We start from the raw sequence: 18,074 nt of genomic DNA, 5'->3' as shown, positions 1-18,074 counted from the left end.
GGTGCTAACTTAATAAAGTAAGATGAATATATAAGACCTAGAAGTATATTATAGGTTCAAGGGGTCACAAACATATACAATTTTTAGAATGCATGCAATCACCTGGAGTACATAACTAGGTAAAGAAAAGATGAAACTTAATAGGAAGCATGGGTTTAGATGAAACAGTGTTAAAAGTAGGTACTATAAAAATTAAATTGATAAAAGTAATAATATTAAATATTAGCAAAATCAAAAGAAAAATCCAAGTAATCTATATTCACTGATAAACATGAGATTTCATATATATAATAAAATACAATCCATTATTCTAGAATATATTTTATTTTATATATATCTAATTTGTGGCATGTATATGTGCTCTATACACACAAAAATCCTGAACTGTAGACATTATTTTATCATCTCTATTTTGTAAGTAATATATTAGCTTAGTTAAGCCAACCATCAAGAATTCATGTAGTTGGATTTATTAGGCTTGGTGAGTATAAAGTAACTTTCTGTTTCCACCCAATCCTTCACAGAAGATATGCATTTATTAACTAAGTCCATGAGAGATGAGAAGTGTCACTAAAACATTAGGCATTTTGACAATGATAGTTGAAAATGATCATTTTTGACAAGAACTGGGTGCTGAAAGGAGGTAAAAAATATATGCATGATATTTTTTCAATAACAGTTTTACAAACCACACTGCCTAAAAGGAGAAAGGGAAAGAGAGACAGAGAAAGAAAAAAGGAAAGAGAGAGGCAGGTTATGAAGGGGTGGACTGGAGCAAGACTGGTGACATTGGTGGCAGCAAGCACATGTACGTTAGGGAAGGGATGGGTGGTGGAGAACCATATGGCTGAAACTCAACCATAAACAACTTTGTAACTGCATATCACAGTGATCCAATAATTAAAAATTAAAAAATAAAACAGGGATATTCATTCTTAGAGAAATTGCCTTGAAAACTTGAATGTGGAGGCATTCCAGGTTAAGAAATGAGTCAGCACAAGGAAGATACAAATGGGACAATTATCCTATACAAATGTATTTATATTTTCATGATATCCCATCTATATTATGGCCTGCCAAATTGAAAATGCATCATAATCTCCCTTGAATAAACACAATGTTAATAGTCATTGATATTAGTTAAGATACCTGGAAAGTACATTTTAAATTTAGTAACTTCAAAATGTGAGAGAATTTTGCTTAAATTAACAACATCATAATATATTCTTCCAAAATATAAAAAATTAATAGGGCATAAATTTCAAATATAGCAGTAAAGAATACTAGTAAATAATACACTAACCTCTTTATACATTTCTCTATTATGTGCTTATTCAATACCTGTTCTATATCAAGTACTCTTATAAGCCATGAGAATTCAGTTCTGGGCAAAGCAGAAAACTCATACTCTGTCAAAACCAATAGTCTAAGTTGTTTTCCAGACAATTAACAGGATAAGAAAACATAATATTGTTTGGTACACAATTAAAAGGATTAAATCTAAATAAAAGGTGCCAGAAAGATAGTACAATGTTGCCTTTTTTTCAATGAAGTGGGTCTAAATTTAATCCTTAGCAACCTATATAGTCCCTGATAATATCACCAGCAGTGATATCTGATCAGAGACCTAGGGATTAAGCCTGGAGCACCACTGCACATAACATGACCCCTTTTATCCCAAAATAAAATTAAATGAAAAGAGAGAAATAATAAAGCAAGAAACAAATGTATGTAACATTAGCCATACTTATGTTTATCATCTGCAATGATTTATCAAATGCGCATATATTGAAAAATTAATCTTTGAGTCTACACCTTGCAAAGTAGGGCATGACTCATGAAAATATTGAAAGAAAGAATATTACAAGTAATGGTAAAATCAAATCACTGAGGCAGATTCATTCTGGTCTGTGTCAAAACAGCAAGAAGGCCAATGCCATTGAAGATCTTTAGTTAATACACATGCAAGCAGGTTGTCATTTATACAGAGTGTCCTTAGTATCAGAAATAGAATAATATTTTGGAGCCAAAAAATATATATATGCCAAGTAAGAAAGCCTTAAGGGAGGAACTAGGGAGGGAACTCAAAGGATTGGAAGTCATACATTTTATGAAAGAGCTCCAGGCTCATCACCACCAGAACTGAATCTGAAAATTGTGAAACAGAGAGAAAAAAGAAAAGAGAGAGGCAGATTATGAAGGGGTGGACTGGAGCAAGACTGGTGACATTGGTGGCAACAAGCACATGTACGCTAGGGAAGGGATGGGTGGAGATTTTACTACAAGAGGGAGACATGTTGACAAATATTATTAAAAAATATGGCCAATAAAGCAGAACCGAGAGAGTAAGTGGGAAACAATGGCAATTAATTCATTGGGGAAATATGACATGATTTGAATCAGGCAGATGGTAGAGAACTAGAGGTTCTCTACTCAGAACCTATGGTGATAACTAGAGGGGTCTGAATATTACTTAATAATATAGTAGTCAGGAGTGAGTTACCAGATATGATTTGGCAATGAGAAAGCAAAAAATTAATTGGTAAATACATTATTTTAGGTCAAGCAGTTAAAAGATAATGAGCAGAGAGATGAGGATATGGATGAACAAATTCAGATGGAGATAACAAAAACTCAGTTTTAATATCTTAACTTTTAGATATATATTAGAAATTCAGAAAGATATATTAAATAAGAAATTGGATAAGATTAAACTCTGGAGGAGTTTTGCATAGGTGATAGATATGTAAATGAAATTAACATGTTCTTTTTTAGGTAAATATTGACTGAAATTATTGAAAAAAGTACAAAAGTAAACAACTACTTATAGAAACTGCGATAGGAAATTCTAATGTTTAAATTTTTAGAAGAATAAAATCTGAAAAAACGTAAGATATTAATATAAGATATAATATATATTATATTAAACAATAGTTATATGTAAATGTTGTTTATTTCAAAGTAAATTATGAGTGTACCTGCATCATATGTAGTCCAAACCATATACAATGATATCAATAGCATGTTCTCTAGGTTATATTTAATTGTTCAATTATGTTTTAGAAATGTTTAAGTTTTGGGGCCACATAGTATAATGTTTGCCTTGCAGTGGCCGATTTGCGACTGACATGGGTTCCTTCTGTCCCTGGTATCCATGTGGTCCCCTGAGCCAGTCAGGAGCAATTTCTGAGCACCGAGCCAGGAGTAACTCCTGAGTGCTGCCAGGTATGGCCAAAAACAAACAAAAATAGTTAAGTTTGATACTAAATACAAACTTATTTGTAATAGTATTGTTCTAAATTTCTGCTTTAGTCTTCTTTATGGTCTTATTTCTCTTAATTTCTGCTTCCAAGGGAAAAGTTCTAGTTGTAATTACAAGCATGTTTTTTGTTGGGTTTCAGTTATAAACAGAATATCCCCTTTCACCAGTGCAACATTCCCACCTCCAATGCCCCCCACTTCTTTCCCACTCCTGCCTGTATTTGAGACAGGCATTCTACTTCTCTCATTCTTTAACACCGTCATGCTAGTTGTTAGTGTAGTTATTTCCCTAACAGTGTTCACCACTCTGTGGTGAGCTTCAAATTGTGAGCTGGTCCTTTTGGTCCTTCCAGCACTTAACTCTATTGTCTCTGGGCCTTCCTACAGTAATGTCTTTAATTTTTCTTAAAACTCATAGATGAGTGAGACTATTCTATGTCTATCTCTCCTCTTACCTGTTTTTAGGTTTTATATTATTTGGGGGGCCTTTCCAGGCCCAGGGCTTATGCCTGGCTCTGCATTTAGAAGTCACTTCTGGCCATTTCAGAAGGACCATACAGAGTACAGAAGATTAAATTTGATTCAGCCACATACAGGGCAAGTGCTTCACCTGCTGTACTTTCGTTCCTGTCCCTACATGCTACTTCCAATCCATGATCTTTGGTTCCAATGAGTTTTCTTTCAGAGTTGTTAGGAACATGGACTTGTGGTTCTGCAGACCTAGATTTAAATTTTGTCACTGTCGTTTGCTCTCAGTCTGCTATTGATCACTTTGCTGGTAATTGAGATGGCTATATTAACAAACTCATAGAATTTTTAAATTGACTAAGATAATATCCTCAAATAGTTCCTCTTTAAAACTTTTCCTGGCACCCTCATTATGCCAATTTGCTGTGTTCATTAAACTTATATGACATCAATTTATTTATATTTTCTTGTGTTGTCTATTACTTAAGAGAATCTATGAGGCTCCCCAGTAAATTATCTAATAGAGATTTCACAATGTTATAGCCTTGCCTCAAACTAAACATTGAATAGTAAATATAAGAAGTTTTCAATTGCTCAATGAATTTGGGCAAAGGGATCCTCTGAAAGAGTACAAGGAGCTAATATAGTGGTAGGTATGCAGGAACTTAGTGTTTGTCATGGTGTTTTTATCATGATAAGGTAATAGCAGCAAATAACTAGATATTTTTGTAGACTATTCCATTCAATTGTCAGCAACAGACTATCTTATTTGCAGCAAGTAAGACACTAGAAACTACAGTATTACCTCAAACTCATTCTAAGAGCATTCTACTGGGGCCAGAGTGATAGCACAGTGGTAGGGTATTTGCCTTGCATGTGGCTGACTCAGATCAGGGTTTGATCCCAGCATCCCATATCGTCTCCCTGAGCCTGCCAAGAGCGATTTCTGAGTACAGATACAGGCATAAATCCTGAATGCCACCAGATATGGTCCCCAAACCAAAACTAAAACAAACAAAAAAGCATTCTATTTGATAGTTCATTTACAATTTTCTAAGTATGTAATCCTTTACATATAATTAATTATAAACAGCATATTATGTGTGAAGTCTGCATTTTATACCCTCCTAAATAATATAAATATATTTTCAACTATCTCAATGATAATAAGTAAAGTGTATAAAAACACCAAACATTGAATACTATGACTGTTTTATACACAATGTTACTTGTACTAAAACTGTAGGATAAATATTGCTATTTTACAGATAAACTATCAAAGGGATGCAGGACAAATTCCAAACCCATAAGTAGTAGAGTAAAGTCAAATTGGATGATCAATTTACTTTAATAGTTGCATAGTATTCAATCATCACTAAATTTTAAATTTAAATTTTTATAAATTTCCAATCTATTATACCTATTGTACTTTACTTATGTTGGACAATAGAGTAAATAATGTTTTTTTTGTTTTAAAACATAAAACAAATTTATTTTTTAATTTTCCAACATTTTATACTCAAATTATATTTTGGATGACACTCATTTTTATTTTTAATACTTTCTATTTAACTATCAATTCTGGGTACCATGCACTTAATTTCAGAACCTAACACCAATGTCCGCTTTAATATAAGTTAATGAGAGAGAATGTTTCTCCTTAGTAATCTCATCATAAAATTTATTCATTCAATTGACCACAGACTGAAGAAAAAGGAAGGGATACCATTAGCACCATATTTTCTTGTTTTCAGGTTTCAGTTATCCTATTATTGACTAGTTCACCGAAAAGCAAAACTCACTGCAAAGAACATCTGGTTATCACTAACTTATGTGCTTAAAAAACAGACTCTAACAGAATAACTGATTTGCTTTTGAGTATTTCTCAATAAATAGAGGTTATATGCTTGTAGGTATCTGCTATACATAATGAGGAGGAATTAAGTAATATAATATATAAATTGTCTAAAATGTCATAAATATTAATAAAATATTTGCTTAAGTGATAACATAATCTCATGCTGAATCTCACTTTAATATGAAGCAGAAATACTGGTAAATAAAATGTGCTATGAATGTTAACTTGCACTGAAACCAGATTCACAGCGCATGGTTGTCTTTTATTTTCAACAATCTTCTCAAACTGATCATCTTTCTGGCACAGATGTCTCTTATATAACTTAATCCTCACACAAGCAAATCAAATAGCTCAGAACACTAACATTAAAATATTCCTTCTGCCTGAGCTATAGATTCATCACAAATAGTCATGATTGTCAATATTTCATATGAAATGGAAGACTTTGTTACAGCTTTCTAAAAATGTGTATCTCATAAGAAGAGAAAGTCTGAAGTCTAATGATATTAAGAAAGAGCTTTATTGTTTCAGAAACATGCCATTGTTCTATATCAAATACATATCTTGACCTTGTAAATAGGAAACTTCATACCAACTCTGTTACAGGGCAAAAATCATTCATATTTTAGGAGGCAGAATCATAGTATAGTGGGTAGTATGCTTGCCTTGTAAGTGGCTGACCCAGGTTAAATCCTTGGTATCCCATACGATTCCCATAGCCCTTCCAGGAGTAATTCCTGGTTGCAGAGTCAAGAGTAACCCCTGAATATTGCTGGGTGTGGCACTAAAACAAAAAAAAGCATATTTCTTTGAAAATACCATATACAAAATGATTCATAAAAATAATGTTTTAAAAGTTAAGTTTATGACTTTATATATTAAATGTTCCTGCAATAAAATAAAGTTAAATCACTAATCACTGAAGTCATTTAAATAACTGATTTGTTGTTCTGAGTCCCAAAATACAATTCTCAGCAAAGCAATAAAATATGATGTAAATTATTGTTAACTAGTCTTTAATTATAAGGAACTATAAGTCTCTAAAACCCCCACTTTGTGTCTAGAGATGTTTTATTATTTTTTTCATATTTATAAAAATTATATGACATTGTTATGCATATTATATTACCTATTATTAACTTCATGAAGGTGCTGTTTTCTGTTTCTAATTCAACTTTTAGTTATATACTTATTTCTAAAATATATTGAGTGCTGAATTTATGGTAAATAATGTTCAGCATTATTTAACTTAAGTTCCACAATAACTCTATGATGTAGGTATGAATACTACACTCCTTAAATATCTTTTGGAAATTGAGGATTAGAAATGAAAATTCATGCCAAACTTCCAAAATCTGTAACAAAAGGCAGATTGAGGTCACAAAAACAACTCTTCTAGTTCCATGTCCACACAGCATACTATTAAATAGAGAATTTTCATTGGACTCTCTCAATTGGGTCGATTCCTTAAATCTTATCCACTGGTTCTGAAATATATCGCACATGCTGCTTACAGACTCAAAAACATTAAATTTAGGAAGCATTATTTCTTACAATCATTTAGTCAGGAATCCTTCACTGTTGACATCTTTCACCAATTTATTCCTTCCTTCCTTCCTCCCTCCCTTCCTCCCTCCTCCCTTCCTTCCTTCCGCCCTCCTCCCTCCATTGCTTCCTCCCTTTTCCTTCCTCCCTCCCTCCCTTCTTTCCTCCTCTTTTCCTCCCTCCATCCTTTATTTCCTCCCTCCATCCCTTCCTCCCTTTTTCCTCCCTCTCTCCTTTCTTTCCTCCCATCATTCCTCCCTTCCTTCCTCCCTCCCATCCCTCCCTTCTTTCCTTTTTTGCTTCCTCCCTCCCTCCCTTCCTTCCTCCCTCCCTTCCTTCCTTCCTTCCTTCCTTCCTTCCTTCCTTCCTTCCTTCCTTCCTTCCTTCCTTCCTTCCTTCCTTCCTTCCTTCCTGTCACAATTTGCTCTGCTTATTGTTTGGATTCCTTCACTGTTGACATCTTGAACCAGTTAATTCCTTCCTTCTTTCCTTTTTTTCCTTCTTTCATTCCTTCCTTTCTTCCTGTCACAATTTGCTGTGCTTATTGTTTACTCTGTATTCAGGAATCACTTTTACCTGGATTTGGGGAACCATATATGTGGTGTGAGGAAACAAATATGGGTTAGCTGCTACAAGGTAAATGTCCTTGCTGCTGCAATATGACTCTGGCTACCTAACTTTATGTTTGAATTAGAAAAATAAGATTAAGTTATGAAAATCAAAGATGATATCACCTTGCATTATATTAGCATAATTCTGAGTGCACATAAAAGGAAAGTACCTGATGTACTTTATCATTACTAAGGCCATTCTATATGAAATATAAAGTAAGGGCTGGAGTGATAGTACAGCGTTTAGGGCATTTGAGTTTCATGTGAGACGGAACTGGGTTTGATCCCTGACATCTCATATGTTACCCCAAGCCTACCAAGAGTGATTTCTGAGCTCAGAGCCATGAGTAACACCTGAGCGCCACTGATTGTGGCTCCAAACCAAACAGTAAAGTAACATGCAAAATCATTATAATTTAAATCATTATAATGCTAAAAATAAAATCAGTAAATCTAAACTTTATATTGCAGTGTATTTCCAATATCTCTCTTTGTTGTTGTTCTTTGGTTTTTGAACCTGGCTTTGCACTCAAAAATTACTGCTGGCTTGGGGGACCAAGGATTGAACCAAGGTCTGTCCTGGGTCAGCCGTGTGAAAGGCAAATGCCCCACCACTGTGCTACACTCCGGCACTTTCATTTTTTTTTTTTAAGGCATTTGCCTTTCTTTTTTTTTTTTTTTTTTTTTTTTTTTTTGGTTTTTTGGGCCACACCCGGTAACGCTCAGGGGTTACTCCTGGCTATGCGCTCAGAAGTCGCTCCTGGCTTGGGGGACCATATGGGACGCCGGGGGATCGAACCACGGTCCGTTTCCTAGGCTAGCGCAGGTAAGGCAGGCACCTTACCTCCAGCGCCACCGCCCGGCCCCAGGCACTTTCATTTTTTATTTTTAAGTTACATAACATTATTTTCTTACTGTTCTCAATCTTAAAAAGTTATGCATTACATTGTTTTAAGAAATATTAATTCTAATACTGTTTTTGCTACTTACCTGAAAATATTATATATGTATTATATATGTATTATTATATTATAGTACTAAATATTTTAATCAGAAACATGATATTTTGTGAGCATTTATACTCAAAAAGTTTAAAATAGTTGCTTAAAATATAGATACTGTGAAAATAAATAATTAGAGGTTTAGTCTTTGCTTTTCTATTTTAAAATGCAAATATATTACTTCTTTATTAATATATTTATTTTGTATTAAATCCTTTCCTTTCAGTTCCCTGAGTAGTTTGACAAAAAATAGACTGTACTTGTAACACTAATCCAACTCTTTTTCTTTTTTTGTTTTTTTTGTTTTTTTGGGCCACACCCGGCAGTGCTCAGGGGTTACTCCTGGCTGTCTGCTCAGAAATAGCTCCTGGCAGGCACGGGGGACCATATGGGACACCAGGTTTCGAACCAACCACCTTTGGTCTTGGATCGGCTGCTTGCAAGGCAAACGCCGCTGTGCTATCTCTCCGGGCCCAATCCACCTCTTTTTCTAACATAAGTTAATTCAAGAATATGGGAAACCTAGAAAGCATTTGATATTCAAAGATCTAAATGAAATTAATTGCTATAAAATATCTATAATCTTCACCACAAATATGAAAATATTTATACTTGTATAATTAATTCATAATAATAAAAGAATTGTGCTGATAGTGAAAAAAACTGTCTTCTTTTCTTTATGTATTTGGGGGCCATATCCAGCATTGCATAGTGGTTATTCCTGGTTCTACACTCAGAATCTAGGCACAAAATTGTTAAGCCATTTGCCCTATGTTACACAGTAAATTATAAAACTGGGGTTCAAATATGGCAACCATAGGCTAGGGTCTTTATTTTCAATAATACTATGTTCAGTGGAAACAAAAAAAAATCTCATGATGGGCAGCCACATCTAGATTAAATTGCTTAATAAAATGGAGATGGATAAAAATGTTGCTCACTTTTCTTTCTAAACAAAGGTTCAAATAATTCAATCAAGACTATGTAAAAATGTAGATTTTTCGTCTTCTCTGTGAATTAAAAGAAATAAAAGAAATCATAAAAAATAATGTGTTTATATCCTCATTTTAAACAGTCTATATAAAAATAAATTTTAAGTTATCTCATTTATAAGTAGTTGAAATTTATCATTAGAATTTTATTTCCTAGTTTATTAAGCATTTCAAACCACAATTTATTACTCGTGATTTTCCTAACCTGTGTTTTCTAAAATCCACTTATTATAATGACTAAAGGATATTTTACAACTAGGATTACCATTTCTCCAGGTATTTAAAATATTTTCAAATTATAAAAGATTTTTGCTATATATCAAGAAACATTTAATTGATCCAAACTCCAATATAAAGTGTACATCAACATCAATCAAAAGTATCTTTAACAATTTTAAGATTATTTTATTCTCTATATGTTATTGAAAGAATACAGCATAAGGTCTGTGGAAGAATATTTGGATCTTCTTTCTCCAAACAATATATTAAAAAGTCATTGAAGAATTTAGTATACAGCACTTTCATTATTAGCTTTATGCAATTTTCCATTTGTTTTAGTTAACCATTTATTGTTTTTTATTTATATACAACTAAAATACTCTTAAAATCCCTAAAAATGATATACTAATAGTATGAAAATTTTAAAAATTCTTCAAGTCTGAAGGAAAATTAAACTTGCTAAAATTAAGTCACAAATGAAAGCATCTTTGAAGTAAAAATTGCATTAAAATACTGAAAATAATAAAAATAGAAATAAAGTATTTCATGTAGCTATTCAGATTCTCCAAAAGTCTACAGAATTTGTGTTTCCTGGAAATGATAATTATGAAGTTTTCAGTTTTCACCTTGGTGTTAGTTAGTCTACATGGTCATAATAAGTGTTATGAACTTATAATATAAGCCTATGAAATAAAGTGAAAAAATGGAGAGTATTTTAATTATTACAACTCCATGTCTTTCCTCAAATATATATGCATATGGATGTACAAATAAAAGTAGTTAGTTTTTTCTTTGAATATAGCACACAGAGAACTATTGCCATGTGATATCATGAAGATTTAGATAGTATTAATATACCTAAAGAAATTACAAAAAGAATATAAGAACAATTTTGATCTCAAAGTAAGCAGTTACATAAATGATGTTTTCAACATTAATACAAGAAACAGACTAAGCAAAACAAAACAAATATCCTTGGAAAGATCTGTCCAGAGTGCTGAAAAGGTTTCTAGAGGAGAAAACTGGTTACTGGAATGTGTGTTAACCTGATGAGATCAGGAAGTAGTATCTTTAAATTCCATGTTAACAATAATTCTAAACAGGATTTGACCACCATAAAGGACATTAATTATTGCAACTGATTCATAAGTATACAATCATATGACTGTATATGAATATAAGTGTTAAATTAACAGAAAAATTTCTATGCTCATGAGATGAATAAGTAACCCAAAGCACACCTAACAATAAGTAACATAATTAAATATCCCAAGTTCTTAAATAAATGTCGATACTGTTGTGTAACCAAGAAAATATACAGAAAAAAATTGACTCATATTCCACTGGAGGGAGGGGCAAATATAATACAAGGCAATGCTTCCTTGGCTGTCTCAAATGGCCAGCACCAGAAATAATAATACAGATTAGCTCAATCCCTAAGAAAAGTAGGCCAACAAAACACCACAGTAGAAAATGGGAAAATCTGAAGGGAGCTGTATGAAGAAACATGTTGAACAACATAGCTTTCTGACCATTGAAGCTTACAGTTCAGAGGAGACAGCACCATGATTACGTCTAAATAGGCACAAGTGTGCTTGATAAGGCTCTTTAATTTCCCTCACCCACCACCTGCTCCAATTCAAAGAGCACTTCAATCAGATTCTTTACTTCACTAAGTAAGGTTCTAAGTACAGGTTAGGCTGTGAGCTCTAGCTAGCTCAAAGCATGTTCATCCATCATGCCCAAGCTGCTGCTATATAGGATATCCCTTTGCTTGTGGTTCATACTGCCACTGTGTGATAGCCAAAAGACTTGTCATCAAAAGGGAAATATGCAAGTTGGACATGAGAGATCAGAAAGTCTCTGTCTGAGATTCAGTGACACTTTAACTCTAGTAAAAAAAAAACTGTGCTTTCAGAATCACGCACTGCCACCCCCTCCCCATCTTTCCTGCAGCAGGCATCAAGGTGGCTCTCATCAACTAAGCAATCTACAGTGAGGTGATTCTCCTTTTTATCTCTACCATTGCTTCTCTCAATTCTGTGCCCTCAGGTGGTTTGGAGAAGTACAGTTTGCATTTTCAATCCTACAAACCTTGATTTAGGAATCCAGAACTCAAATCTGAAAGCACGCAATATTCCTTTCTAAATCTTTGCTGCCATCCCCTCCTTCATCCCATTTCTTTCTCCCTTTCTCTGTCTTTATACATGACTTTTCACAGGATTCTGGTCACTCCAGCTCCACCTTCGTCAACCTGCTGACACTAAACTATTAGCTACCCAGCAAACTAAAAACCCCTACATTTTTCCCAGCCCTGGGGACATTTGGATACACAGACACTTTAGCCAGCTTACCCCCTGTTGGCCACGCAGCAGGAAGTGAGGCACGGTCTAATTAGGGACCCATAATATTGGGCCACATGCATCAGTAGGGAAGAGCTGGTCTCTCCAGTCCTGGGTTTCCCCTCGGAGATGATTTTAAGCTCATCTACAGTGCTCAGTGTGTTCAGAACAGCAGAGCTGAGGGCGGTGTGTGCGACAATCTTCTTGCTACTGAGAAAAGGGGGAAGGGGAGAGAGCGGAGGAGGGAGGGGTGGTAGTTTGTATTTATAGAGAACATAGTTCTCAGAGCAACTTTTTGGTGCCACCAAGTGGCACAGTGAGTTCCTTTAGGAACACAGACTCTGGGTCGAATATGCATGGATAGATCAACTCCTCAGGCAGCCAAATGCTCATATGGTCTAGGGGCTAGGATAAAAATAAGGGGAAGAGCGCCCATAGGGTGAGTGTTTTCCCATGTTCATCTTTATACCTCAGAACCTAGGATGCATATACATAAATCCAAAGAATAAACTTTTACTGATAGAAAAAGGGTACACACCTGTGTCCTCTTCAGACAAGTGGCAAAGGTGTCAAGGACACTGGGAAAATGCCAAATTTTTTCTAAAAGTCTGGAATATTTCTCTGTAGAAAAATATGCTTGTTTCTCAAGTATAGCCTCTCTACTCACATTGTAATATCCTGAGATTTCATCCGTAAAGCATTCTTTCTTCCAACTTGAGAACCCAGCCTATGAAGTGAGGCGTCATTTACTTTCTTCATGTCAACTCCAGAAAATTTTTCTAATCTATAAATCAAACTACTTCACAGATCATAACAAGTGACTTTCTTCAATTGTTCCCTTGTAAAAAGTATGTGGCTGTAGGTTTTTTTGTATCTGAATCTATCCAAACAAAACTCAGAACTCAAAATTTCTTTATCTCGCATTTGAATATGTAATTGTGCTCACCCATGTCTAAGCCCTCTTAGCATGTGTTATTCCAACCAATGGCAAAATCAAGAGATTGTAAACACTGTTGACAAATTGAGGGAGAATGTCTTGATGCTTCTTTCTTTGAGACCATTTCCCTTGTACACTATTTTTCATATTCTTCAAGCATAGAATCTATTGCATGTGATTGTATGTTCCAAAATATAGAACCTATTCATTTTGAAGATAAAAAAATTGAGTGGTTAAGAGGTAAAGGACTTGCTCAAGGTCATAAAATTCCCTAGAGATCAGTACAGGTTCTACTCAGAATGGCACTTTTAGGCACCTGCTCCTATTACCCATTCAGCCCATTCAGCCATATCATCTCCCCTTTTTTCTTCTCTCCCCACATCCCTCTCTCTGCGCCCATCATTCAATAAAGTTTCCTAAATGAAGCTAGAATAAGAATATCTTATAGCCATCCGAGATCACATGAACTTGAGCTCACTGATCATTAGTTGCATATGTACCCCCATTAAAAAAAAATCCCTTGTTTTCAAAAACATCTCTCTTCCGGTAGTGTAGTCATGCTGTGCTATTTTAAAAATGGAATACTGACATGCATAGCAACCTGGTCCCTATTTTGCTTTCTTTTCGGGGTAAAATGCTGGGTTTTAGTCCCCTAAACATTAAACCAGCTAACGGCCTTAAAGAAAAAGAAACACCCTTCCATTGCAAAATGCAGCACTGAGCATGTATGTATAGGTATGCATGAAGAAAGAGAGGGAGAATAAAAGAAGAAAAGAAGGAAGCTGAAAGGAAAAGGAGAGTGAAAGGGAGGGAAGGAAAGACAGAAAGAGAGGGCGAGAGACAGAGATAGAGAAACAGAGAGATAGAGATAGATCCCCAAGCCTCCTTTGGTTCAGATGGCTGTTTATGCTCCTCTGATTTTTTTTTTTAGTTCCTTTTCTATGGAAACGAGCCCACTGAAATCCGTCAATTATGCAAAGAAAAGCAAAAAAAAAAAATGATCTTCATAAACCTCTCATGGGAGGGACTCCACGGTAGCCTGGGCTACCAGACTAGCAATCCCCAATCTGATGCACACAAGCACGCGTCCTTGCCGGGTGACTTTTCTAAACTTGCAGGACCTCATGGCGTTTCCTGGCTCCCTCCAGTTCTCCACCTGCCCACTCACGACCTGCCCTCCTGCGTCCCTTTTGGCCCAAGCCCCCCACTCACTCCATCCATGCCTGAGCACTCTCCAGCCCTGGCAGGGGGGAGGGGCTCCGGCGGCATCCGACCTCCTTGTGGATGCCACTCGAGGTCTCCAGCTCCAAGAAAGCCAACGCGCGGTGCTTACTTACCAGGTGCGCGCCTGGAGCCCGGCACCCCCCAGCCCGGCGCTCTCCTGCCGGCTCCCGGCTCTCGCGCAACGGCCTCGTCTTGCAGCCCGAGCGCTAGTGGCGGCGATGCAGGCGAAGCAGCGGCGGTCGGAGAGAGAGTGGCTGCGGCCCGCGGCGGTGGCGCTCGCGCGCGCCAGCGCCCGGAGCACGTGCCGCGCTCCCGCAGTCGCAGCTGGAAGCGCCGCGCAGGGACCGACTCCAGCTCCTGCAGCGCACCAGCGGGGTCTAGCGGGCCAAGGGCTGGGCAGAAGGGCCAGGGCACCGACCGACTCCTGGTGCCCAGGGCGACGCGGGTCTGGAGGCTTCGCGGGCTATAGGGGCTGCGAGGAGGGTATAGCCTGGGGCTCCCTCTGCAGCTCCTTGGCTTCCCTTCTACATGCCATCCAGTGAAACGGGGCCGTGCTGGGAGACGTGGGTGGTGTGTCACTCAGGGAGAAAAGCTGGGGAGCAGGTAGATAATCTGCTTCTCTCTAACAATGGCTCTTAAACCCCCTGACAATGGTTGGGGGAAGGGGGCGTCCCTGCTAAGGGATGTAAGAGAAAAAAACGGGGAGACTAGGTAACCCCAAAATGGTTCAGGGCAAATGATTAGAAAGAATGTGTTCTGGAATGGCATTCCTTATTAATCATGTCATTTTGGGATTTGTCTGCCTATCTACACGAACAGTTCTTTCTCTTCCCATGAACATGTTTCCCTGTTAAAGCAATTCGAGAGACACCTTGGATTTCCTCAAATGACTTGGCTACCCATCCCAAACCATCCCCATAGAGGATAGAGATTTAAAAGAAAAGAAAAAAAAATGCTGACTTTATCTTTAAACTCCAAAACAGTCATCGCTTCTGTCGCTGAATGATATTGTTAGAAATAGATTGCATGGCTTAATTTATAGGAAAGAAAGACGTTACAAAAAAATTGATGATTGGTAGTCCCATTTTATTTAACCCAGCTAAATTTTAAGATCCAGTTGGCTTTTGCTGTGGGATAAAAGATGAGGACACTAACCAGCACACATTACTAATCCCTGTTATTAGATTTCCCACCAGATCCTTGAAAACAAGGCATGTATTTCTTTGATAGCTTCCTTCAACTGGAGGGAAAATGAAAGCAATATTTTAACTATGATACCTTTTTGATAATTACTATGACATTTTCCTCACATCTTCATGACTGCTCTATCTTGATATCGTTATTTTTAAAATTCACTTACAGTAATCCACAAAGAAAGTTTCTAACATTTTGTAGAGGGGTGGACAGACGAAAACATGTTTGATATTATTGAGGGGCTGTTTGCAATGCGGACAATGTCAGATTTGATCTTTGCATGGGGTACTTAGTTTTGAGTGGTTTCAGTGCAAAAACATTTCCCCATTCTATTGCTTAAGGAAGATCTGCTTGAAATATACCTGTAAATGGGCTGACGAGAAAAATAAAAAAAAGTTTGCATAGGTTAACATTCAGCACTTAAACTCTTACTATTCATTTCCTGCACATATCATCAACTTTGTTGTTTCACAGGCAGAGTAAATGATATGTATAGTCAGATAAAATAAGGCATGTAGACAGAGTATATGACATAAAAGGCAGGGAAGGAGCCAGAGCTACAGTAAAGCTGGGAAGATTCAATCTCCACATCCCATATCCTCAGTCAGGATATTGATATCCTGAGTGCAGAGCAAGAGCAACCTCTGACACCCCTGAGTTTGGGTCCAAACCTCCACCCCCGCCAAAGCATATATAATTGAGCATATATATGCCAAAGCATATATAATTGTATAAAGCACTGAACAAATATAGAGTACAGTATATCTAGATTTATCAATTTTCTATATCCTAAAAACCTAAAGTACAAAATACAGTTCAGTAGAACAATAAAGATTTTAAGATGAAAATGAAAACATAGTATTGACTTGCTCAGATATTTTCAATGTAAGTTTACCTCATATTTTGTAAAAGGAATTGCTTTATATTTTGTAAAATGAAGACAATGGTAAAACTAATACACTTATAAATGTTTATGATGAGGTTTTAAAACTTCATACATATTTATCATTTATAAATATCAAAATAATTATATTAACATATAATCAAACAAAATAACAAAAATATAAATATATTAAAATAAATTATTCATTTATAAATAATGAGTTTTTGAACCCCCCAAATTAGTTCAAATTATAAATTTTTAAATTGTATGATTTAATTACACTATAAAAATAAAAATATACTAAATACATGTGTAGGATAATAAAATGATTGAAAAAACTTTTTCAGATTTATAACTGATTTTCGAAGGGGGGGGGTTGGTTCACATCAGGCAGTGCTCAAGGGTTACTCCTGGCTCTACACTCAGAAGTAACTCCTGGCAAGCTCAGGGGACCATATGGGATGCCAGGATTCAAACCACCTTCCTTCTGCATGCAAGTCAAACGCCCTAACTCCATGCTATCTCTCCTGCCCCTATAATTGATATTAAGACAAAAATGTTTTTATTCTTTTTTCTCATACATGACTATCAAAGGCTTGTAAACTATTATCAAAATACATCAAGATATAAAAAAGACATCAAGAACCATCTAAAATTTAACCACCATCACAAATACCATATTGAACTAAGCCATCGTATCTTCTACAGGTGTATAGCAATAACTTCCTAACTGATCTGTCATCTTACTTTTTTCTAAAGACCTTAATAAACACAGAAGATTTTTTTTATGTTTTTGTTTTGTTCTGTTTTTTGCTTTTTAGGGTCACATCCTGTGATGCTCAGGGGTTACTCCTGGCTACGTGCTCAGAAATTGCTCCTGACTTGGGGGACTCTATGGGACACCAGGGACTAAACTAAGGTTAGTCCTGAATCAGCTTCGTGCAAGGCAAACACTTCATTGTTGTGCTATCACTCCAGCCCCAAAACACAAAAGTATTTTTAAGAAGCTCTCTTTAGTTAAGATTGTCTAGTGTTTTTTTTTTTATTTTTGAGAGTTAAATTGTAGCTCTAAAATACATGCATGCCTTGCATATATGAGACTAGAGATTGTTCCCTAGGGGCCTTCTTCTCCTTCCCTCCTTTGGTTTCTCTCTTTCTCTTTCTTTTCTCCCTTTCTTTCCCTTTATATATATATATACTCATACAATTATATTATTGCTATATATATTATTGCTAAAAATGCTGATCACCTGATTCTGTAGAGTGCTAATATATTTTTCTTTTGGCTTTGTTAGGTATTGACTTGTATATAGCTACCACTTTGGGTGCTATTGCTGAATTATGACAATTTCTTAAAATAAGACAACAATACATATTTCTTTCTATCATGAAATATTTCTCTGTAACATATAATGCTATTTTCCCACAGTAAAACTTTTACAATTGATATCAGTTGTCTCAAAACAAGTTGCTGCTTTATGAAAAAAGCTGGCAAAATTTTTAAAATTCTTTATTACTATTTCAATAATATTCACATAG

The 18,074-nt window shown here is 35.8% G+C and overlaps 1 protein-coding gene across 2 annotated transcripts in view; it reads right to left on the bottom strand.

The window, feature by feature from the left end:
• Positions 1 to 14,602, bottom strand: part of GRM5 (glutamate metabotropic receptor 5) — a 483,470-nt gene extending 468,868 nt beyond the window's left edge. For both annotated transcript variants that reach the window (XM_049781307.1, XM_049781308.1), the window contains exon 1: positions 14,572 to 14,602. The gene's annotated coding sequence lies outside the window, so the exon portion shown is untranslated. The remainder of the gene's footprint in view (positions 1 to 14,571) is intronic.
• Between the last annotated feature and the right edge of the window lie 3,472 nt (positions 14,603 to 18,074).

Source organism: Suncus etruscus, chromosome 9 (genome assembly GCF_024139225.1).
Source record: "Suncus etruscus isolate mSunEtr1 chromosome 9, mSunEtr1.pri.cur, whole genome shotgun sequence".
Taxonomy (NCBI): domain Eukaryota; kingdom Metazoa; phylum Chordata; class Mammalia; order Eulipotyphla; family Soricidae; genus Suncus; species Suncus etruscus.
Note: the sequence above shows the minus strand (reverse complement) of the source record. Positions and strands in the feature narration are given on the sequence as shown.